This window comes from Hippopotamus amphibius, chromosome 8, assembly GCF_030028045.1.
Source record: "Hippopotamus amphibius kiboko isolate mHipAmp2 chromosome 8, mHipAmp2.hap2, whole genome shotgun sequence".
Classification (NCBI taxonomy): domain Eukaryota; kingdom Metazoa; phylum Chordata; class Mammalia; order Artiodactyla; family Hippopotamidae; genus Hippopotamus; species Hippopotamus amphibius.
The window spans coordinates 29,416,164-29,438,595 of NC_080193.1; positions in this window are offsets into that span (position 1 = coordinate 29,416,164).

The following is a 22,432-nucleotide window of genomic DNA, read 5'->3' on the forward strand; positions in this document are numbered from 1 at the left end:
TGTGTGTGTGTGCGGGTGTGTGTGGGTGCGCTCCCCGGGTGGGCTGAATGTCATGACTGTGTTAGGGGAGAGAAGGCCCAAAGAGGCCTTCAGGGAGCTGCCATGGCATAGCAGTGCTCAGGAAAGAGCACCCTTCTTTCTTTAGGCTGGAGGCACACTCGAGTTTCTGCTTGAGGCAGAGGGACGGCAGAGAGGCCATCACTGGCTGAAGGCAAAGCAGAGAGATTTTCGGTGGAGCGATGGCTCCATCTGCTGGCTGACAAGCGTGGAAGGCGAAGCCTCGCTCCAACTGAGTTCCTGAGGAAGGTCCCAAGCAGGAGGCACTCTGGCTCCACAAGCTAGAGGGTCCTGCTTAGGACTTCCCAGTGGCTCCAGAGTGGATGGCAAGGGCATGTGGGTTGGAGGGTGCTCGGAAGCCGCAGGGGAGGCTTTGGGCACCCAGTGCTCTGTGACGAAACACGCTGCAGGCCCGAGCATCCATGAACTCCTCCAAGGTTTTGGAGCAGGAAATCTGTCCTTAGCAGAAGGCTTCCTGCAAAGGCCTGCAGGCCTTTCTGGGTGGCTAAGCTGCAGCTCCCTTGCAGGCTGCTGGTCCAGGGGCCTGTGTCCCTTGGTCTAAAGTGCTGTAGGAGGAGCTCCTAGCAAGGGGAGAGCAAGCACCTTGTTTCCCTTGAAGAGACTGGCTTGTACATGGGGAGGCCTGCCAGCAGCGAAGACAGCGCAGGCAGCATGGGGGTTTGGCAGGCAGCTAAGAGGCTGCAGGAGTCCTGCATGAAATAGGGGTCATGACTGGTTTCTCCTCAAGGCCCAATGGCAACGTGCACACACAGCCTCTGGACCTGCAGCTCCCGAGCAGTGCAAGAGACCCCCAGGCAGCACCCTGGGGCCTCCTCGGATGAGCTGTGCTCCATAGAGGGCCTGCCTGCTGGCAATGGCCTAGGCCACCCCAGGCCCTAGAGAGGCCCGGCTGAGCCTGGGATGGGCCCTGCCCTCGCAGTGCTCAGGGAAAACCCGTGTTTGAGGCCAGGCTGCAGGCACATTCAATGTTGTGTCTGCTGCAGAGAGACTTCAGCTAGGACTTCCAGGGGGAATGTGAAGCGCTGTGGTTTTTACCTGCAATCCATGTGCCTCACTTGGGGTGCCCGGCCCATCCGTCCCACACTCCTTGGATGTGTGTTCCTCAGACAGCTGGACAGCTGGGGAAGTGGACATCCCCCAGCAAGGGAGACCTGCCTAGAACATTGCTCTGTGTACAAAGAGGATTCGCTGTGCCTCTGGCACTGGGGAGAGACTTTCTGCACCCAGGAGACACTTGGCACACACAGCGTTTCCCCATGGAAAGTGGTGTGAAAAAGAGCACCCGCCGGGGCTGCATGGCCCTCTGCGGTAGAAGCCCTCCACGCAGCAGGCTGTCATGGACTCGGCTGCAGGCCTTTGTGGCTGGAGAGACTGCAGCTCCTCTGGAGGCTCTGGGCCAATTTTCACTCACCTTCGAGTGCAATAGGCTTGTGGGTTAAGGTGCTTGCAAAGGAAGGCAAGCAGCCTGCTCCTTTCCATTAGGAACACGTGTGGTGAGAGGCTTGGCAGCAGAGAAGAACAAAGAGGGGCAGCCAAGGAGGGGATTTGCATGCAGCTGGGTGGCCCCCAAATCTCCTGTTTCCCAAGCAGGGAATGCCTGCTGTGCCCATCAGTGCCCATTTCTAAGTGGGCACCCAGCCTCTGGATCTGCCCTTTCCCAGCCCTGAAAACACACGCAGGCCACACCCTGAGCCCTTCCAACTGTGAACTTTGCTCCCTGTGAGGGCTGAATGCCACATCTGGCTAAGGTGGGAGAAGGCCCGAGGAGGCCTTGGGGGACCTGCCAAGACATAGCAGTGCTCAGCAATGAGCACTCTGCTTTCTTTTGGCTGGACGCACATTCCAGTTTCTGCTTGAGGCCCGGAGAGGTCAGATAGGCGATCCCCGGGGGAAGGCAGAGCAGAGGGTTTTTCGGTGGAGCGTTGGCTCCCTCTGCTGGCTGTCAAGCGTGGAAGGCTAAGCCTTGCTCCAGCTGAGTTCCTGAGCAAGTTTCCAAGCAGGAGGCACTCTGGCTCCACAAGCTAGAGGACTTCCCAGTGGCTCCAGAGTGGGTGGCAAGGGCATGTGAGATGGAGGGTGCTCAGAAGCCACAGGGGAGACTTGAGTGTGGTTGGGTGCAGGTGTGCCAATATGTGTGGGTGTGTGCGCATGTGTGCGAGTGTGTTTTAGTGTGTGTGAGAGTGTGCGTGAGTGCGGGCATGCGAGTGTGTATGGGTGTGTGCGGGTGTGTGTGTGTGTGTGTGTGCGGGCATGTGCGTGTGTGTTTTGGTGGGGGTAGGTGTGTGTGTGTGTGTGTAGGCGTGTATGTGTATCTGCGGGTGTGTGCGGGTGTGTATAGGATTGTGTGTGTGTGTGGGGTGTGTGTGGGTGTGTGCGGCTGTGTGTGAATGTGTGTGGGTGTGTGCTAGTGTCTTTGGGTGTGTGTGAGTGGGTTTGGGTGTGTGCATGCGTGTGTTAGAGTGAGTGGGACTGTGCAGGGTGTGCAGGTGGGTTCGGGTGTGTGTGGATGTGTGCAGGAGTGTGCAAGTATATGCGGGTATGTGTGGTTGTGTGCAGGTTGTGTGTGTGATTGGGTGTGTTTGGGTTTGTGTGGGTGTTTGTTAGTGTGTGCGAGAGTGTGTGGGTGTGTATGAGTCTGTGTGGGTCTGTGAGAGTGTGTGTGAGTGCAAGTGCGTGTGTGCGGGTGCTTGAGGTTGTGCGCCTGTGCGAGAGGGTGAGTGGTTGTGTGCAGGTGTGTGAGGGTGTGGGTGTGAGGGTGTGTGTGAGTGTGTGCAGGTGTGTGAGGGTGAGTGGGTGTGTGCAGGTGTGTGCGTATGTGTGCGGGTGTGTGTGAGTGTGTGTGAGTGTGTTTGTGTGTGCGAGTGTCTATGGGTGTTTGTGGGTGTGTGCGGTTGAGTGCGACTGTGTGCAGGTGTGTGCGCGTGTGTATGTGTGTGTGCAGGTGAGTGTGGGTATGTGGGTGTGTGCGGGTGTGTGCGTGTGTGTATAGGTTTCTGTGTGTGTGTGCGGGTGTGTGTGGGTGCGCTCCCCGGGTGGGCTGAATGTCATGACTGTGTTAGGGGAGAGAAGGCCCAAAGAGGCCTTCAGGGAGCTGCCATGGCATAGCAGTGCTCAGGAAAGAGCACCCTTCTTTCTTTAGGCTGGAGGCACACTCGAGTTTCTGCTTGAGGCAGAGGGACGGCAGAGAGGCCATCACTGGCTGAAGGCAAAGCAGAGAGATTTTCGGTGGAGCGATGGCTCCATCTGCTGGCTGACAAGCGTGGAAGGCGAAGCCTCGCTCCAACTGAGTTCCTGAGGAAGGTCCCAAGCAGGAGGCACTCTGGCTCCACAAGCTAGAGGGTCCTGCTTAGGACTTCCCAGTGGCTCCAGAGTGGATGGCAAGGGCATGTGGGTTGGAGGGTGCTCGGAAGCCGCAGGGGAGGCTTTGGGCACCCAGTGCTCTGTGACGAAACACGCTGCAGGCCCGAGCATCCATGAACTCCTCCAAGGTTTTGGAGCAGGAAATCTGTCCTTAGCAGAAGGCTTCCTGCAAAGGCCTGCAGGCCTTTCTGGGTGGCTAAGCTGCAGCTCCCTTGCAGGCTGCTGGTCCAGGGGCCTGTGTCCCTTGGTCTAAAGTGCTGTAGGAGGAGCTCCTAGCAAGGGGAGAGCAAGCACCTTGTTTCCCTTGAAGAGACTGGCTTGTACATGGGGAGGCCTGCCAGCAGCGAAGACAGCGCAGGCAGCATGGGGGTTTGGCAGGCAGCTAAGAGGCTGCAGGAGTCCTGCATGAAATAGGGGTCATGACTGGTTTCTCCTCAAGGCCCAATGGCAACGTGCACACACAGCCTCTGGACCTGCAGCTCCCGAGCAGTGCAAGAGACCCCCAGGCAGCACCCTGGGGCCTCCTCGGATGAGCTGTGCTCCATAGAGGGCCTGCCTGCTGGCAATGGCCTAGGCCACCCCAGGCCCTAGAGAGGCCCGGCTGAGCCTGGGATGGGCCCTGCCCTCGCAGTGCTCAGGGAAATCCCGTGTTTGAGGCCAGGCTGCAGGCACATTCAATGTTGTGTCTGCTGCAGAGAGACTTCAGCTAGGACTTCCAGGGGGAATGTGAAGTGCTGTGGTTTTTACCTGCAATCCATGTGCCTCACTTGGGGTGCCCGGCCCATCCGTCCCACACTCCTTGGATGTGTGTTCCTCAGACAGCTGGACAGCTGGGGAAGTGGACCTCCCCCAGCAAGGGAGACCTGCCTAGAACATTGCTCTGTGTACAAAGAGGATTCGCTGTGCCTCTGGCACTGGGGAGAGACTTTCTGCACCCAGGAGACACTTGGCACACACAGCGTTTCCCCATGGAAAGTGGTGTGAAAAAGAGCACCCGCCGGGGCTGCATGGCCCTCTGCGGTAGAAGCCCTCCACGCAGCAGGCTGTCATGGACTCGGCTGCAGGCCTTTGTGGCTGGAGAGACTGCAGCTCCTCTGGAGGCTCTGGGCCAATTTTCACTCACCTTCGAGTGCAATAGGCTTGTGGGTTAAGGTGCTTGCAAAGGAAGGCAAGCAGCCTGCTCCTTTCCATTAGGAACACGTGTGGTGAGAGGCTTGGCAGCAGAGAAGAACAAAGAGGGGCAGCCAAGGAGGGGATTTGCATGCAGCTGGGTGGCCCCCAAATCTCCTGTTTCCCAAGCAGGGAATGCCTGCTGTGCCCATCAGTGCCCATTTCTAAGTGGGCACCCAGCCTCTGGATCTGCCCTTTCCCAGCCCTGAAAACACACGCAGGCCACACCCTGAGCCCTTCCAACTGTGAACTTTGCTCCCTGTGAGGGCTGAATGCCACATCTGGCTAAGGTGGGAGAAGGCCCGAGGAGGCCTTGGGGGACCTGCCAAGACATAGCAGTGCTCAGCAATGAGCACTCTGCTTTCTTTTGGCTGGACGCACATTCCAGTTTCTGCTTGAGGCCCGGAGAGGTCAGATAGGCGATCCCCGGGGGAAGGCAGAGCAGAGGGTTTTTCGGTGGAGCGTTGGCTCCCTCTGCTGGCCGTCAAGCGTGGAAGGCTAAGCCTTGCTCCAGCTGAGTTCCTGAGCAAGTTTCCAAGCAGGAGGCACTCTGGCTCCACAAGCTAGAGGACTTCCCAGTGGCTCCAGAGTGGGTGGCAAGGGCATGTGAGATGGAGGGTGCTCAGAAGCCACAGGGGAGACTTGAGTGTGGTTGGGTGCAGGTGTGCCAATATGTGTGGGTGTGTGCGCATGTGTGCGAGTGTGTTTTAGTGTGTGTGAGAGTGTGCGTGAGTGCGGGCATGCGAGTGTGTATGGGTGTGTGCGGGTGTGTGTGTGTGTGTGTGTGCGGGCATGTGCGTGTGTGTTTTGGTGGGGGTAGGTGTGTGTGTGTGTGTGTAGGCGTGTACGTGTATCTGCGGGTGTGTGCGGGTGTGTATAGGATTGTGTGTGTGTGTGGGGTGTGTGTGGGTGTGTGCGGCTGTGTGTGAATGTGTGTGGGTGTGTGCTAGTGTCTTTGGGTGTGTGTGAGTGGGTTTGGGTGTGTGCATGCGTGTGTTAGAGTGAGTGGGACTGTGCAGGGTGTGCAGGTGGGTTCGGGTGTGTGTGGATGTGTGCAGGAGTGTGCAAGTATATGCGGGTATGTGTGGTTGTGTGCAGGTTGTGTGTGTGATTGGGTGTGTTTGGGTTTGTGTGGGTGTTTGTTAGTGTGTGCGAGAGTGTGTGGGTGTGTATGAGTCTGTGTGGGTCTGTGAGAGTGTGTGTGAGTGCAAGTGCGTGTGTGCGGGTGCTTGAGGTTGTGCGCCTGTGCGAGAGGGTGAGTGGTTGTGTGCAGGTGTGTGAGGGTGTGGGTGTGAGGGTGTGTGTGAGTGTGTGCAGGTGTGTGAGGGTGAGTGGGTGTGTGCAGGTGTGTGCGTATGTGTGCGGGTGTGTGTGAGTGTGTGTGAGTGTGTTTGTGTGTGCGAGTGTCTATGGGTGTTTGTGGGTGTGTGCGGTTGAGTGCGACTGTGTGCAGGTGTGTGCGCGTGTGTATGTGTGTGTGCAGGTGAGTGTGGGTATGTGGGTGTGTGCGGGTGTGTGCGTGTGTGTATAGGTTTCTGTGTGTGTGTGCGGGTGTGTGTGGGTGCGCTCCCCGGGTGGGCTGAATGTCATGACTGAGTTAGGGGAGAGAAGGCCCAAAGAGGCCTTCAGGGAGCTGCCATGGCATAGCAGTGCTCAGGAAAGAGCACCCTTCTTTCTTTAGGCTGGAGGCACACTCGAGTTTCTGCTTGAGGCAGAGGGACGGCAGAGAGGCCATCACTGGCTGAAGGCAAAGCAGAGAGATTTTCGGTGGAGCGATGGCTCCATCTGCTGGCTGACAAGCGTGGAAGGCGAAGCCTCGCTCCAACTGAGTTCCTGAGGAAGGTCCCAAGCAGGAGGCACTCTGGCTCCACAAGCTAGAGGGTCCTGCTTAGGACTTCCCAGTGGCTCCAGAGTGGATGGCAAGGGCATGTGGGTTGGAGGGTGCTCGGAAGCCGCAGGGGAGGCTTTGGGCACCCAGTGCTCTGTGACGAAACACGCTGCAGGCCCGAGCATCCATGAACTCCTCCAAGGTTTTGGAGCAGGAAATCTGTCCTTAGCAGAAGGCTTCCTGCAAAGGCCTGCAGGCCTTTCTGGGTGGCTAAGCTGCAGCTCCCTTGCAGGCTGCTGGTCCAGGGGCCTGTGTCCCTTGGTCTAAAGTGCTGTAGGAGGAGCTCCTAGCAAGGGGAGAGCAAGCACCTTGTTTCCCTTGAAGAGACTGGCTTGTACATGGGGAGGCCTGCCAGCAGCGAAGACAGCGCAGGCAGCATGGGGGTTTGGCAGGCAGCTAAGAGGCTGCAGGAGTCCTGCATGAAATAGGGGTCATGACTGGTTTCTCCTCAAGGCCCAATGGCAACGTGCACACACAGCCTCTGGACCTGCAGCTCCCGAGCAGTGCAAGAGACCCCCAGGCAGCACCCTGGGGCCTCCTCGGATGAGCTGTGCTCCATAGAGGGCCTGCCTGCTGGCAATGGCCTAGGCCACCCCAGGCCCTAGAGAGGCCCGGCTGAGCCTGGGATGGGCCCTGCCCTCGCAGTGCTCAGGGAAAACCCGTGTTTGAGGCCAGGCTGCAGGCACATTCAATGTTGTGTCTGCTGCAGAGAGACTTCAGCTAGGACTTCCAGGGGGAATGTGAAGCGCTGTGGTTTTTACCTGCAATCCATGTGCCTCACTTGGGGTGCCCGGCCCATCCGTCCCACACTCCTTGGATGTGTGTTCCTCAGACAGCTGGACAGCTGGGGAAGTGGACATCCCCCAGCAAGGGAGACCTGCCTAGAACATTGCTCTGTGTACAAAGAGGATTCGCTGTGCCTCTGGCACTGGGGAGAGACTTTCTGCACCCAGGAGACACTTGGCACACACAGCGTTTCCCCATGGAAAGTGGTGTGAAAAAGAGCACCCGCCGGGGCTGCATGGCCCTCTGCGGTAGAAGCCCTCCACGCAGCAGGCTGTCATGGACTCGGCTGCAGGCCTTTGTGGCTGGAGAGACTGCAGCTCCTCTGGAGGCTCTGGGCCAATTTTCACTCACCTTCGAGTGCAATAGGCTTGTGGGTTAAGGTGCTTGCAAAGGAAGGCAAGCAGCCTGCTCCTTTCCATTAGGAACACGTGTGGTGAGAGGCTTGGCAGCAGAGAAGAACAAAGAGGGGCAGCCAAGGAGGGGATTTGCATGCAGCTGGGTGGCCCCCAAATCTCCTGTTTCCCAAGCAGGGAATGCCTGCTGTGCCCATCAGTGCCCATTTCTAAGTGGGCACCCAGCCTCTGGATCTGCCCTTTCCCAGCCCTGAAAACACACGCAGGCCACACCCTGAGCCCTTCCAACTGTGAACTTTGCTCCCTGTGAGGGCTGAATGCCACATCTGGCTAAGGTGGGAGAAGGCCCGAGGAGGCCTTGGGGGACCTGCCAAGACATAGCAGTGCTCAGCAATGAGCACTCTGCTTTCTTTTGGCTGGACGCACATTCCAGTTTCTGCTTGAGGCCCGGAGAGGTCAGATAGGCGATCCCCGGGGGAAGGCAGAGCAGAGGGTTTTTCGGTGGAGCGTTGGCTCCCTCTGCTGGCTGTCAAGCGTGGAAGGCTAAGCCTTGCTCCAGCTGAGTTCCTGAGCAAGTTTCCAAGCAGGAGGCACTCTGGCTCCACAAGCTAGAGGACTTCCCAGTGGCTCCAGAGTGGGTGGCAAGGGCATGTGAGATGGAGGGTGCTCAGAAGCCACAGGGGAGACTTGAGTGTGGTTGGGTGCAGGTGTGCCAATATGTGTGGGTGTGTGCGCATGTGTGCGAGTGTGTTTTAGTGTGTGTGAGAGTGTGCGTGAGTGCGGGCATGCGAGTGTGTATGGGTGTGTGCGTGTGTGTGTGTGTGTGTGTGTGCGGGCATGTGCGTGTGTGTTTTGGTGGGGGTAGGTGTGTGTGTGTGTGTGTAGGCGTGTATGTGTATCTGCGGGTGTGTGCGGGTGTGTATAGGATTGTGTGTGTGTGTGGGGTGTGTGTGGGTGTGTGCGGCTGTGTGTGAATGTGTGTGGGTGTGTGCTAGTGTCTTTGGGTGTGTGTGAGTGGGTTTGGGTGTGTGCATGCGTGTGTTAGAGTGAGTGGGACTGTGCAGGGTGTGCAGGTGGGTTCGGGTGTGTGTGGATGTGTGCAGGAGTGTGCAAGTATATGCGGGTATGTGTGGTTGTGTGCAGGTTGTGTGTGTGATTGGGTGTGTTTGGGTTTGTGTGGGTGTTTGTTAGTGTGTGCGAGAGTGTGTGGGTGTGTATGAGTCTGTGTGGGTCTGTGAGAGTGTGTGTGAGTGCAAGTGCGTGTGTGCGGGTGCTTGAGGTTGTGCGCCTGTGCGAGAGGGTGAGTGGTTGTGTGCAGGTGTGTGAGGGTGTGGGTGTGAGGGTGTGTGTGAGTGTGTGCAGGTGTGTGAGGGTGAGTGGGTGTGTGCAGGTGTGTGCGTATGTGTGCGGGTGTGTGTGAGTGTGTGTGAGTGTGTTTGTGTGTGCGAGTGTCTATGGGTGTTTGTGGGTGTGTGCGGTTGAGTGCGACTGTGTGCAGGTGTGTGCGCGTGTGTATGTGTGTGTGCAGGTGAGTGTGGGTATGTGGGTGTGTGCGGGTGTGTGCGTGTGTGTATAGGTTTCTGTGTGTGTGTGCGGGTGTGTGTGGGTGCGCTCCCCGGGTGGGCTGAATGTCATGACTGTGTTAGGGGAGAGAAGGCCCAAAGAGGCCTTCAGGGAGCTGCCATGGCATAGCAGTGCTCAGGAAAGAGCACCCTTCTTTCTTTAGGCTGGAGGCACACTCGAGTTTCTGCTTGAGGCAGAGGGACGGCAGAGAGGCCATCACTGGCTGAAGGCAAAGCAGAGAGATTTTCGGTGGAGCGATGGCTCCATCTGCTGGCTGACAAGCGTGGAAGGCGAAGCCTCGCTCCAACTGAGTTCCTGAGGAAGGTCCCAAGCAGGAGGCACTCTGGCTCCACAAGCTAGAGGGTCCTGCTTAGGACTTCCCAGTGGCTCCAGAGTGGATGGCAAGGGCATGTGGGTTGGAGGGTGCTCGGAAGCCGCAGGGGAGGCTTTGGGCACCCAGTGCTCTGTGACGAAACACGCTGCAGGCCCGAGCATCCATGAACTCCTCCAAGGTTTTGGAGCAGGAAATCTGTCCTTAGCAGAAGGCTTCCTGCAAAGGCCTGCAGGCCTTTCTGGGTGGCTAAGCTGCAGCTCCCTTGCAGGCTGCTGGTCCAGGGGCCTGTGTTCCTTGGTCTAAAGTGCTGTAGGAGGAGCTCCTAGCAAGGGGAGAGCAAGCACCTTGTTTCCCTTGAAGAGACTGGCTTGTACATGGGGAGGCCTGCCAGCAGCGAAGACAGCGCAGGCAGCATGGGGGTTTGGCAGGCAGCTAAGAGGCTGCAGGAGTCCTGCATGAAATAGGGGTCATGACTGGTTTCTCCTCAAGGCCCAATGGCAACGTGCACACACAGCCTCTGGACCTGCAGCTCCCGAGCAGTGCAAGAGACCCCCAGGCAGCACCCTGGGGCCTCCTCGGATGAGCTGTGCTCCATAGAGGGCCTGCCTGCTGGCAATGGCCTAGGCCACCCCAGGCCCTAGAGAGGCCCGGCTGAGCCTGGGATGGGCCCTGCCCTCGCAGTGCTCAGGGAAATCCCGTGTTTGAGGCCAGGCTGCAGGCACATTCAATGTTGTGTCTGCTGCAGAGAGACTTCAGCTAGGACTTCCAGGGGGAATGTGAAGTGCTGTGGTTTTTACCTGCAATCCATGTGCCTCACTTGGGGTGCCCGGCCCATCCATCCCACACTCCTTGGATGTGTGTTCCTCAGACAGCTGGACAGCTGGGGAAGTGGACCTCCCCCAGCAAGGGAGACCTGCCTAGAACATTGCTCTGTGTACAAAGAGGATTCGCTGTGCCTCTGGCACTGGGGAGAGACTTTCTGCACCCAGGAGACACTTGGCACACACAGCGTTTCCCCATGGAAAGTGGTGTGAAAAAGAGCACCCGCCGGGGCTGCATGGCCCTCTGCGGTAGAAGCCCTCCACGCAGCAGGCTGTCATGGACTCGGCTGCAGGCCTTTGTGGCTGGAGAGACTGCAGCTCCTCTGGAGGCTCTGGGCCAATTTTCACTCACCTTCGAGTGCAATAGGCTTGTGGGTTAAGGTGCTTGCAAAGGAAGGCAAGCAGCCTGCTCCTTTCCATTAGGAACACGTGTGGTGAGAGGCTTGGCAGCAGAGAAGAACAAAGAGGGGCAGCCAAGGAGGGGATTTGCATGCAGCTGGGTGGCCCCCAAATCTCCTGTTTCCCAAGCAGGGAATGCCTGCTGTGCCCATCAGTGCCCATTTCTAAGTGGGCACCCAGCCTCTGGATCTGCCCTTTCCCAGCCCTGAAAACACACGCAGGCCACACCCTGAGCCCTTCCAACTGTGAACTTTGCTCCCTGTGAGGGCTGAATGCCACATCTGGCTAAGGTGGGAGAAGGCCCGAGGAGGCCTTGGGGGACCTGCCAAGACATAGCAGTGCTCAGCAATGAGCACTCTGCTTTCTTTTGGCTGGACGCACATTCCAGTTTCTGCTTGAGGCCCGGAGAGGTCAGATAGGCGATCCCCGGGGGAAGGCAGAGCAGAGGGTTTTTCGGTGGAGCGTTGGCTCCCTCTGCTGGCTGTCAAGCGTGGAAGGCTAAGCCTTGCTCCAGCTGAGTTCCTGAGCAAGTTTCCAAGCAGGAGGCACTCTGGCTCCACAAGCTAGAGGACTTCCCAGTGGCTCCAGAGTGGGTGGCAAGGGCATGTGAGATGGAGGGTGCTCAGAAGCCACAGGGGAGACTTGAGTGTGGTTGGGTGCAGGTGTGCCAATATGTGTGGGTGTGTGCGCATGTGTGCGAGTGTGTTTTAGTGTGTGTGAGAGTGTGCGTGAGTGCGGGCATGCGAGTGTGTATGGGTGTGTGCGTGTGTGTGTGTGTGTGTGTGTGCGGGCATGTGCGTGTGTGTTTTGGTGGGGGTAGGTGTGTGTGTGTGTGTGTAGGCGTGTATGTGTATCTGCGGGTGTGTGCGGGTGTGTATAGGATTGTGTGTGTGTGTGGGGTGTGTGTGGGTGTGTGCGGCTGTGTGTGAATGTGTGTGGGTGTGTGCTAGTGTCTTTGGGTGTGTGTGAGTGGGTTTGGGTGTGTGCATGCGTGTGTTAGAGTGAGTGGGACTGTGCAGGGTGTGCAGGTGGGTTCGGGTGTGTGTGGATGTGTGCAGGAGTGTGCAAGTATATGCGGGTATGTGTGGTTGTGTGCAGGTTGTGTGTGTGATTGGGTGTGTTTGGGTTTGTGTGGGTGTTTGTTAGTGTGTGCGAGAGTGTGTGGGTGTGTATGAGTCTGTGTGGGTCTGTGAGAGTGTGTGTGAGTGCAAGTGCGTGTGTGCGGGTGCTTGAGGTTGTGCGCCTGTGCGAGAGGGTGAGTGGTTGTGTGCAGGTGTGTGAGGGTGTGGGTGTGAGGGTGTGTGTGAGTGTGTGCAGGTGTGTGAGGGTGAGTGGGTGTGTGCAGGTGTGTGCGTATGTGTGCGGGTGTGTGTGAGTGTGTGTGAGTGTGTTTGTGTGTGCGAGTGTCTATGGGTGTTTGTGGGTGTGTGCGGTTGAGTGCGACTGTGTGCAGGTGTGTGCGCGTGTGTATGTGTGTGTGCAGGTGAGTGTGGGTATGTGGGTGTGTGCGGGTGTGTGCGTGTGTGTATAGGTTTCTGTGTGTGTGTGCGGGTGTGTGTGGGTGCGCTCCCCGGGTGGGCTGAATGTCATGACTGTGTTAGGGGAGAGAAGGCCCAAAGAGGCCTTCAGGGAGCTGCCATGGCATAGCAGTGCTCAGGAAAGAGCACCCTTCTTTCTTTAGGCTGGAGGCACACTCGAGTTTCTGCTTGAGGCAGAGGGACGGCAGAGAGGCCATCACTGGCTGAAGGCAAAGCAGAGAGATTTTCGGTGGAGCGATGGCTCCATCTGCTGGCTGACAAGCGTGGAAGGCGAAGCCTCGCTCCAACTGAGTTCCTGAGGAAGGTCCCAAGCAGGAGGCACTCTGGCTCCACAAGCTAGAGGGTCCTGCTTAGGACTTCCCAGTGGCTCCAGAGTGGATGGCAAGGGCATGTGGGTTGGAGGGTGCTCGGAAGCCGCAGGGGAGGCTTTGGGCACCCAGTGCTCTGTGACGAAACACGCTGCAGGCCCGAGCATCCATGAACTCCTCCAAGGTTTTGGAGCAGGAAATCTGTCCTTAGCAGAAGGCTTCCTGCAAAGGCCTGCAGGCCTTTCTGGGTGGCTAAGCTGCAGCTCCCTTGCAGGCTGCTGGTCCAGGGGCCTGTGTTCCTTGGTCTAAAGTGCTGTAGGAGGAGCTCCTAGCAAGGGGAGAGCAAGCACCTTGTTTCCCTTGAAGAGACTGGCTTGTACATGGGGAGGCCTGCCAGCAGCGAAGACAGCGCAGGCAGCATGGGGGTTTGGCAGGCAGCTAAGAGGCTGCAGGAGTCCTGCATGAAATAGGGGTCATGACTGGTTTCTCCTCAAGGCCCAATGGCAACGTGCACACACAGCCTCTGGACCTGCAGCTCCCGAGCAGTGCAAGAGACCCCCAGGCAGCACCCTGGGGCCTCCTCGGATGAGCTGTGCTCCATAGAGGGCCTGCCTGCTGGCAATGGCCTAGGCCACCCCAGGCCCTAGAGAGGCCCGGCTGAGCCTGGGATGGGCCCTGCCCTCGCAGTGCTCAGGGAAATCCCGTGTTTGAGGCCAGGCTGCAGGCACATTCAATGTTGTGTCTGCTGCAGAGAGACTTCAGCTAGGACTTCCAGGGGGAATGTGAAGTGCTGTGGTTTTTACCTGCAATCCATGTGCCTCACTTGGGGTGCCCGGCCCATCCGTCCCACACTCCTTGGATGTGTGTTCCTCAGACAGCTGGACAGCTGGGGAAGTGGACCTCCCCCAGCAAGGGAGACCTGCCTAGAACATTGCTCTGTGTACAAAGAGGATTCGCTGTGCCTCTGGCACTGGGGAGAGACTTTCTGCACCCAGGAGACACTTGGCACACACAGCGTTTCCCCATGGAAAGTGGTGTGAAAAAGAGCACCCGCCGGGGCTGCATGGCCCTCTGCGGTAGAAGCCCTCCACGCAGCAGGCTGTCATGGACTCGGCTGCAGGCCTTTGTGGCTGGAGAGACTGCAGCTCCTCTGGAGGCTCTGGGCCAATTTTCACTCACCTTCGAGTGCAATAGGCTTGTGGGTTAAGGTGCTTGCAAAGGAAGGCAAGCAGCCTGCTCCTTTCCATTAGGAACACGTGTGGTGAGAGGCTTGGCAGCAGAGAAGAACAAAGAGGGGCAGCCAAGGAGGGGATTTGCATGCAGCTGGGTGGCCCCCAAATCTCCTGTTTCCCAAGCAGGGAATGCCTGCTGTGCCCATCAGTGCCCATTTCTAAGTGGGCACCCAGCCTCTGGATCTGCCCTTTCCCAGCCCTGAAAACACACGCAGGCCACACCCTGAGCCCTTCCAACTGTGAACTTTGCTCCCTGTGAGGGCTGAATGCCACATCTGGCTAAGGTGGGAGAAGGCCCGAGGAGGCCTTGGGGGACCTGCCAAGACATAGCAGTGCTCAGCAATGAGCACTCTGCTTTCTTTTGGCTGGACGCACATTCCAGTTTCTGCTTGAGGCCCGGAGAGGTCAGATAGGCGATCCCCGGGGGAAGGCAGAGCAGAGGGTTTTTCGGTGGAGCGTTGGCTCCCTCTGCTGGCCGTCAAGCGTGGAAGGCTAAGCCTTGCTCCAGCTGAGTTCCTGAGCAAGTTTCCAAGCAGGAGGCACTCTGGCTCCACAAGCTAGAGGACTTCCCAGTGGCTCCAGAGTGGGTGGCAAGGGCATGTGAGATGGAGGGTGCTCAGAAGCCACAGGGGAGACTTGAGTGTGGTTGGGTGCAGGTGTGCCAATATGTGTGGGTGTGTGCGCATGTGTGCGAGTGTGTTTTAGTGTGTGTGAGAGTGTGCGTGAGTGCGGGCGTGCGAGTGTGTATGGGTGTGTGCGGGTGTGTGTGTGTGTGTGTGTGCGGGCATGTGCGTGTGTGTTTTGGTGGGGGTAGGTGTGTGTGTGTGTGTGTAGGCGTGTATGTGTATCTGCGGGTGTGTGCGGGTGTGTATAGGATTGTGTGTGTGTGTGGGGTGTGTGTGGGTGTGTGCGGCTGTGTGTGAATGTGTGTGGGTGTGAGCTAGTGTCTTTGGGTGTGTGTGAGTGGGTTTGGGTGTGTGCATGCGTGTGTTAGAGTGAGTGGGACTGTGCAGGGTGTGCAGGTGGGTTCGGGTGTGTGTGGATGTGTGCAGGAGTGTGCAAGTATATGCGGGTATGTGTGGTTGTGTGCAGGTTGTGTGTGTGATTGGGTGTGTTTGGGTTTGTGTGGGTGTTTGTTAGTGTGTGCGAGAGTGTGTGGGTGTGTATGAGTCTGTGTGGGTCTGTGAGAGTGTGTGTGAGTGCAAGTGCGTGTGTGCGGGTGCTTGAGGTTGTGCGCCTGTGCGAGAGGGTGAGTGGTTGTGTGCAGGTGTGTGAGGGTGTGGGTGTGAGGGTGTGTGTGAGTGTGTGCAGGTGTGTGAGGGTGAGTGGGTGTGTGCAGGTGTGTGCGTATGTGTGCGGGTGTGTGTGAGTGTGTGTGAGTGTGTTTGTGTGTGCGAGTGTCTATGGGTGTTTGTGGGTGTGTGCGGTTGAGTGCGACTGTGTGCAGGTGTGTGCGCGTGTGTATGTGTGTGTGCAGGTGAGTGTGGGTATGTGGGTGTGTGCGGGTGTGTGCGTGTGTGTATAGGTTTCTGTGTGTGTGTGCGGGTGTGTGTGGGTGCGCTCCCCGGGTGGGCTGAATGTCATGACTGTGTTAGGGGAGAGAAGGCCCAAAGAGGCCTTCAGGGAGCTGCCATGGCATAGCAGTGCTCAGGAAAGAGCACCCTTCTTTCTTTAGGCTGGAGGCACACTCGAGTTTCTGCTTGAGGCAGAGGGACGGCAGAGAGGCCATCACTGGCTGAAGGCAAAGCAGAGAGATTTTCGGTGGAGCGATGGCTCCATCTGCTGGCTGACAAGCGTGGAAGGCGAAGCCTCGCTCCAACTGAGTTCCTGAGGAAGGTCCCAAGCAGGAGGCACTCTGGCTCCACAAGCTAGAGGGTCCTGCTTAGGACTTCCCAGTGGCTCCAGAGTGGATGGCAAGGGCATGTGGGTTGGAGGGTGCTCGGAAGCCGCAGGGGAGGCTTTGGGCACCCAGTGCTCTGTGACGAAACACGCTGCAGGCCCGAGCATCCATGAACTCCTCCAAGGTTTTGGAGCAGGAAATCTGTCCTTAGCAGAAGGCTTCCTGCAAAGGCCTGCAGGCCTTTCTGGGTGGCTAAGCTGCAGCTCCCTTGCAGGCTGCTGGTCCAGGGGCCTGTGTCCCTTGGTCTAAAGTGCTGTAGGAGGAGCTCCTAGCAAGGGGAGAGCAAGCACCTTGTTTCCCTTGAAGAGACTGGCTTGTACATGGGGAGGCCTGCCAGCAGCGAAGACAGCGCAGGCAGCATGGGGGTTTGGCAGGCAGCTAAGAGGCTGCAGGAGTCCTGCATGAAATAGGGGTCATGACTGGTTTCTCCTCAAGGCCCAATGGCAACGTGCACACACAGCCTCTGGACCTGCAGCTCCCGAGCAGTGCAAGAGACCCCCAGGCAGCAGCCTGGGGCCTCCTCGGATGAGCTGTGCTCCATAGAGGGCCTGCCTGCTGGCAATGACCTAGGCCACCCCAGGCCCTAGAGAGGCCCGGCTGAGCCTGGGATGGGCCCTGCCCTCGCAGTGCTCAGGGAAAACCCGTGTTTGAGGCCAGGCTGCAGGCACATTCAATGTTGTGTCTGCTGCAGAGAGACTTCAGCTAGGACTTCCAGGGGGAATGTGAAGCGCTGTGGTTTTTACCTGCAATCCATGTGCCTCACTTGGGGTGCCCGGCCCATCCGTCCCACACTCCTTGGATGTGTGTTCCTCAGACAGCTGGACAGCTGGGGAAGTGGACCTCCCCCAGCAAGGGAGACCTGCCTAGAACATTGCTCTGTGTACAAAGAGGATTCGCTGTGCCTCTGGCACTGGGGAGAGACTTTCTGCACCCAGGAGACACTTGGCACACACAGCGTTTCCCCATGGAAAGTGGTGTGAAAAAGAGCACCCGCCGGGGCTGCATGGCCCTCTGCGGTAGAAGCCCTCCACGCAGCAGGCTGTCATGGACTCGGCTGCAGGCCTTTGTGGCTGGAGAGACTGCAGCTCCTCTGGAGGCTCTGGGCCAATTTTCACTCACCTTCGAGTGCAATAGGCTTGTGGGTTAAGGTGCTTGCAAAGGAAGGCAAGCAGCCTGCTCCTTTCCATTAGGAACATGTGTGGTGAGAGGCTTGGCAGCAGAGAAGAACAAAGAGGGGCAGCCAAGGAGGGGATTTGCATGCAGCTGGGTGGCCCCCAAATCTCCTGTTTCCCAAGCAGGGAATGCCTGCTGTGCCCATCAGTGCCCATTTCTAAGTGGGCACCCAGCCTCTGGATCTGCCCTTTCCCAGCCCTGAAAACACACGCAGGCCACACCCTGAGCCCTTCCAACTGTGAACTTTGCTCCCTGTGAGGGCTGAATGCCACATCTGGCTAAGGTGGGAGAAGGCCCGAGGAGGCCTTGGGGGACCTGCCAAGACATAGCAGTGCTCAGCAATGAGCACTCTGCTTTCTTTTGGCTGGACGCACATTCCAGTTTCTGCTTGAGGCCCGGAGAGGTCAGATAGGCGATCCCCGGGGGAAGGCAGAGCAGAGGGTTTTTCGGTGGAGCGTTGGCTCCCTCTGCTGGCCGTCAAGCGTGGAAGGCTAAGCCTTGCTCCAGCTGAGTTCCTGAGCAAGTTTCCAAGCAGGAGGCACTCTGGCTCCACAAGCTAGAGGACTTCCCAGTGGCTCCAGAGTGGGTGGCAAGGGCATGTGAGATGGAGGGTGCTCAGAAGCCACAGGGGAGACTTGAGTGTGGTTGGGTGCAGGTGTGCCAATATGTGTGGGTGTGTGCGCATGTGTGCGAGTGTGTTTTAGTGTGTGTGAGAGTGTGCGTGAGTGCGGGCGTGCGAGTGTGTATGGGTGTGTGCGGGTGTGTGTGTGTGTGTGTGTGCGGGCATGTGCGTGTGTGTTTTGGTGGGGGTAGGTGTGTGTGTGTGTGTGTAGGCGTGTATGTGTATCTGCGGGTGTGTGCGGGTGTGTATAGGATTGTGTGTGTGTGTGGGGTGTGTGTGGGTGTGTGCGGCTGTGTGTGAATGTGTGTGGGTGTGAGCTAGTGTCTTTGGGTGTGTGTGAGTGGGTTTGGGTGTGTGCATGCGTGTGTTAGAGTGAGTGGGACTGTGCAGGGTGTGCAGGTGGGTTCGGGTGTGTGTGGATGTGTGCAGGAGTGTGCAAGTATATGCGGGTATGTGTGGTTGTGTGCAGGTTGTGTGTGTGATTGGGTGTGTTTGGGTTTGTGTGGGTGTTTGTTAGTGTGTGCGAGAGTGTGTGGGTGTGTATGAGTCTGTGTGGGTCTGTGAGAGTGTGTGTGAGTGCAAGTGCGTGTGTGCGGGTGCTTGAGGTTGTGCGCCTGTGCGAGAGGGTGAGTGGTTGTGTGCAGGTGTGTGAGGGTGTGGGTGTGAGGGTGTGTGTGAGTGTGTGCAGGTGTGTGAGGGTGAGTGGGTGTGTGCAGGTGTGTGCGTATGTGTGCGGGTGTGTGTGAGTGTGTGTGAGTGTGTTTGTGTGTGCGAGTGTCTATGGGTGTTTGTGGGTGTGTGCGGTTGAGTGCGACTGTGTGCAGGTGTGTGCGCGTGTGTATGTGTGTGTGCAGGTGAGTGTGGGTATGTGGGTGTGTGCGGGTGTGTGCGTGTGTGTATAGGTTTCTGTGTGTGTGTGCGGGTGTGTGTGGGTGCGCTCCCCGGGTGGGCTGAATGTCATGACTGTGTTAGGGGAGAGAAGGCCCAAAGAGGCCTTCAGGGAGCTGCCATGGCATAGCAGTGCTCAGGAAAGAGCACCCTTCTTTCTTTAGGCTGGAGGCACACTCGAGTTTCTGCTTGAGGCAGAGGGACGGCAGAGAGGCCATCACTGGCTGAAGGCAAAGCAGAGAGATTTTCGGTGGAGCGATGGCTCCATCTGCTGGCTGACAAGCGTGGAAGGCGAAGCCTCGCTCCAACTGAGTTCCTGAGGAAGGTCCCAAGCAGGAGGCACTCTGGCTCCACAAGCTAGAGGGTCCTGCTTAGGACTTCCCAGTGGCTCCAGAGTGGATGGCAAGGGCATGTGGGTTGGAGGGTGCTCGGAAGCCGCAGGGGAGGCTTTGGGCACCCAGTGCTCTGTGACGAAACACGCTGCAGGCCCGAGCATCCATGAACTCCTCCAAGGTTTTGGAGCAGGAAATCTGTCCTTAGCAGAAGGCTTCCTGCAAAGGCCTGCAGGCCTTTCTGGGTGGCTAAGCTGCAGCTCCCTTGCAGGCTGCTGGTCCAGGGGCCTGTGTCCCTTGGTCTAAAGTGCTGTAGGAGGAGCTCCTAGCAAGGGGAGAGCAAGCACCTTGTTTCCCTTGAAGAGACTGGCTTGTACATGGGGAGGCCTGCCAGCAGCGAAGACAGCGCAGGCAGCATGGGGGTTTGGCAGGCAGCTAAGAGGCTGCAGGAGTCCTGCATGAAATAGGGGTCATGACTGGTTTCTCCTCAAGGCCCAATGGCAACGTGCACACACAGCCTCTGGACCTGCAGCTCCCGAGCAGTGCAAGAGACCCCCAGGCAGCATCCTGGGGCCTCCTCGGATGAGCTGTGCTCCATAGAGGGCCTGCCTGCTGGCAATGGCCTAGGCCACCCCAGGCCCTAGAGAGGCCCGGCTGAGCCTGGGATGGGCCCTGCCCTCGCAGTGCTCAGGGAAAACCCGTGTTTGAGGCCAGGCTGCAGGCACATTCAATGTTGTGTCTGCTGCAGAGAGACTTCAGCTAGGACTTCCAGGGGGAATGTGAAGCGCTGTGGTTTTTACCTGCAATCCATGTGCCTCACTTGGGGTGCCCGGCCCATCCGTCCCACACTCCTTGGATGTGTGTTCCTCAGACAGCTGGACAGCTGGGGAAGTGGACCTCCCCCAGCAAGGGAGACCTGCCTAGAACATTGCTCTGTGTACAAAGAGGATTCGCTGTGCCTCTGGCACTGGGGAGAGACTTTCTGCACCCAGGAGACACTTGGCACACACAGCGTTTCCCCATGGAAAGTGGTGTGAAAAAGAGCACCCGCCGGGGCTGCATGGCCCTCTGCGGTAGAAGCCCTCCACGCAGCAGGCTGTCATGGACTCGGCTGCAGGCCTTTGTGGCTGGAGAGACTGCAGCTCCTCTGGAGGCTCTGGGCCAATTTTCACTCACCTTCGAGTGCAATAGGCTTGTGGGTTAAGGTGCTTGCAAAGGAAGGCAAGCAGCCTGCTCCTTTCCATTAGGAACACGTGTGGTGAGAGGCTTGGCAGCAGAGAAGAACAAAGAGGGGCAGCCAAGGAGGGGATTTGCATGCAGCTGGGTGGCCCCCAAATCTCCTGTTTCCCAAGCAGGGAATGCCTGCTGTGCCCATCAGTGCCCATTTCTAAGTGGGCACCCAGCCTCTGGATCTGCCCTTTCCCAGCCCTGAAAACACACGCAGGCCACACCCTGAGCCCTTCCAACTGTGAACTTTGCTCCCTGTGAGGGCTGAATGCCACATCTGGCTAAGGTGGGAGAAGGCCCGAGGAGGCCTTGGGGGACCTGCCAAGACATAGCAGTGCTCAGCAATGAGCACTCTGCTTTCTTTTGGCTGGACGCACATTCCAGTTTCTGCTTGAGGCCCGGAGAGGTCAGATAGGCGATCCCCGGGGGAAGGCAGAGCAGAGGGTTTTTCGGTGGAGCGTTGGCTCCCTCTGCTGGCCGTCAAGCGTGGAAGGCTAAGCCTTGCTCCAGCTGAGTTCCTGAGCAAGTTTCCAAGCAGGAGGCACTCTGGCTCCACAAGCTAGAGGACTTCCCAGTGGCTCCAGAGTGGGTGGCAAGGGCATGTGAGATGGAGGGTGCTCAGAAGCCACAGGGGAGACTTGAGTGTGGTTGGGTGCAGGTGTGCCAATATGTGTGGGTGTGTGCGCATGTGTGCGAGTGTGTTTTAGTGTGTGTGAGAGTGTGCGTGAGTGCGGGCGTGCGAGTGTGTATGGGTGTGTGCGGGTGTGTGTGTGTGTGTGTGTGCGGGCATGTGCGTGTGTGTTTTGGTGGGGGTAGGTGTGTGTGTGTGTGTGTAGGCGTGTATGTGTATCTGCGGGTGTGTGCGGGTGTGTATAGGATTGTGTGTGTGTGTGGGGTGTGTGTGGGTGTGTGCGGCTGTGTGTGAATGTGTGTGGGTGTGTGCTAGTGTCTTTGGGTGTGTGTGAGTGGGTTTGGGTGTGTGCATGCGTGTGTTAGAGTGAGTGGGACTGTGCAGGGTGTGCAGGTGTGTTCGGGTGTGTGTGGATGTGTGCAGGAGTGTGCAAGTATATGCGGGTATGTGTGGTTGTGTGCAGGTTGTGTGTGTGATTGGGTGTGTTTGGGTTTGTGTGGGTGTTTGTTAGTGTGTGCGAGAGTGTGTGGGTGTGTATGAGTCTGTGTGGGTCTGTGAGAGTGTGTGTGAGTGCAAGTGCGTGTGTGCGGGTGCTTGAGGTTGTGCGCCTGTGCGAGAGGGTGAGTGGTTGTGTGCAGGTGTGTGAGGGTGTGGGTGTGAGGGTGTGTGTGAGTGTGTGCAGGTGTGTGAGGGTGAGTGGGTGTGTGCAGGTGTGTGCGTATGTGTGCGGGTGTGTGTGAGTGTGTGTGAGTGTGTTTGTGTGTGCGAGTGTCTATGGGTGTTTGTGGGTGTGTGCGGTTGAGTGCGACTGTGTGCAGGTGTGTGCGCGTGTGTATGTGTGTGTGCAGGTGAGTGTGGGTATGTGGGTGTGTGCGGGTGTGTGCATGTGTGTATAGGTTTCTGTGTGTGTGTGCGGGTGTGTGTGGGTGCGCTCCCCGGGTGGGCTGAATGTCATGACTGTGTTAGGGGAGAGAAGGCCCAAAGAGGCCTTCAGGGAGCTGCCATGGCATAGCAGTGCTCAGGAAAGAGCACCCTTCTTTCTTTAGGCTGGAGGCACACTCGAGTTTCTGCTTGAGGCAGAGGGACGGCAGAGAGGCCATCACTGGCTGAAGGCAAAGCAGAGAGATTTTCGGTGGAGCGATGGCTCCATCTGCTGGCTGACAAGCGTGGAAGGCGAAGCCTCGCTCCAACTGAGTTCCTGAGGAAGGTCCCAAGCAGGAGGCACTCTGGCTCCACAAGCTAGAGGGTCCTGCTTAGGACTTCCCAGTGGCTCCAGAGTGGATGGCAAGGGCATGTGGGTTGGAGGGTGCTCGGAAGCCGCAGGGGAGGCTTTGGGCACCCAGTGCTCTGTGACGAAACACGCTGCAGGCCCGAGCATCCATGAACTCCTCCAAGGTTTTGGAGCAGGAAATCTGTCCTTAGCAGAAGGCTTCCTGCAAAGGCCTGCAGGCCTTTCTGGGTGGCTAAGCTGCAGCTCCCTTGCAGGCTGCTGGTCCAGGGGCCTGTGTCCCTTGGTCTAAAGTGCTGTAGGAGGAGCTCCTAGCAAGGGGAGAGCAAGCACCTTGTTTCCCTTGAAGAGACTGGCTTGTACATGGGGAGGCCTGCCAGCAGCGAAGACAGCGCAGGCAGCATGGGGGTTTGGCAGGCAGCTAAGAGGCTGCAGGTGTCCTGCATGAAATAGGGGTCATGACTGGTTTCTCCTCAAGGCCCAATGGCAACGTGCACACACAGCCTCTGGACCTGCAGCTCCCGAGCAGTGCAAGAGACCCCCAGGCAGCACCCTGGGGCCTCCTCGGATGAGCTGTGCTCCATAGAGGGCCTGCCTGCTG